At 45.6% G+C, this 1,383-nt stretch overlaps 1 protein-coding gene across 1 annotated transcript in view; it reads left to right on the forward strand.

Moving 5' to 3' along the window:
- The window catches only part of LHX1 (LIM homeobox 1), a 4,601-nt gene extending 3,883 nt beyond the window's left edge, over positions 1–718 (forward strand). The window contains exon 6 of the transcript XR_002444018.1: positions 202–718. The gene's annotated coding sequence lies outside the window, so the exon portion shown is untranslated. The remainder of the gene's footprint in view (positions 1–201) is intronic.

Raw genomic sequence — 1,383 nt, forward strand, 5'->3', positions numbered from 1 at the left:
CGAACAAAAAGCATTCTACCTTCAGAAAGAGAGAAAAGCGAAACGAAAAGACTCTATCGAACTAAAGCAGTCAACTGTTTACGTCTAACGTTCAATTCAGGAGCTCAGTGTTTTACTAACAAATCCTGTTCTAGGACCTCTTGTTCAAAAGCGAAAGATTTTTGAGCAGCCAACCAAAATAGTTCCTTTTCTTTTCTGTAGATGTACAACCCGATCGCAGGGCTTGTGGTTCACTGTGCTAGTTTGTCCAAGGTGTTGTTTACAGAAGGCAAAGAGAAACCCGCGAATCCCAGACCGTTGCCAAATAAAGGAAATCTATAGCACAAATACTGTAAGGTGCTTCGCACCAGCAACCCGGAAAGGCGTTTCAAAGCGTTGCAAGGTTAAAAACAGAACCAACCCGACATCTTTGCTAATTTTTAGTCCTGTTGAACATTCATGGAATTGTTAATATGACTTATATAGACCCACACAGGTTTTATTTTTGTGTCTTTAAAATAAAAGTCCAAAATATTTAAATTTTATGGTCAAATATGCAGTCAACAGCTGCTACTTTTTTTCTTTATATATTAAATTTCTCATATGTCTTTTATTGTTCTAATAAACCTAAGCTTGTGTGACCTCCAGTGCATATTAGACCATTCACTGTATGAAAGAAAACATGTTGGATAAAATTTGTGCGTTTTTAATAAAATTAGAAAATCTGATGTTTAGATAACTGGTGTTTCATTGGATGCTTGGAGCCGCTTGGAAGGGATTCTTCCCACCAAAAAAAGAACCAAACAAACAACCCCCAAATGTGGCTGCTCCCAGCTGCCCTGCAGAGCCCAGCAGCCCCGCTCCACGCATTGCTCTCCTGGCAGAACCAAACCCAATGGACCTGGGCCGTTCCCGGGCCGTGCTGAGGGGCAGCACGCTCCCAGCGCTCGTTTTCCGCGTTAACAAAAGCGTTTTGTCAGCGGCGGAAGCTTGCAAATCTGCGTTTGGAATTGAGGAAAGGGGATTCTCTCTCACTCTCTCTCTCTCTCTTTTTTTTTTTTCCTAATTGGATGGTCTGGGAAGCAGCAAATCCTCAATGCCGCGAAGGTGGCTTTATTTATTTATATATTTATCTATTTATCGGCGCTGATAAGAAGTCAATTTGCTCGGCCGCGCGCGGTGTTGACGGAGCGCTGGGGAGGGGGGTGCTGGGCTTTGCAGCGGACCCACGCTAATTTTTCTCGGGCCAAAATGAAACAAAAGAGGGATTTCCTGCCGCCTCGCGCCGTGCCAGATGGGCTGGTTCTGGTTCTGTCACGGCTCATTGCAGCAGCCCCCAACGCTCTGTGCCCCGACAGCCGCGTCCGAGGGCTCGGGCGGTGTGAGCGCGTTCGCTTCGGCTCG

This window comes from Numida meleagris, chromosome 18, assembly GCF_002078875.1.
Source record: "Numida meleagris isolate 19003 breed g44 Domestic line chromosome 18, NumMel1.0, whole genome shotgun sequence".
Classification (NCBI taxonomy): domain Eukaryota; kingdom Metazoa; phylum Chordata; class Aves; order Galliformes; family Numididae; genus Numida; species Numida meleagris.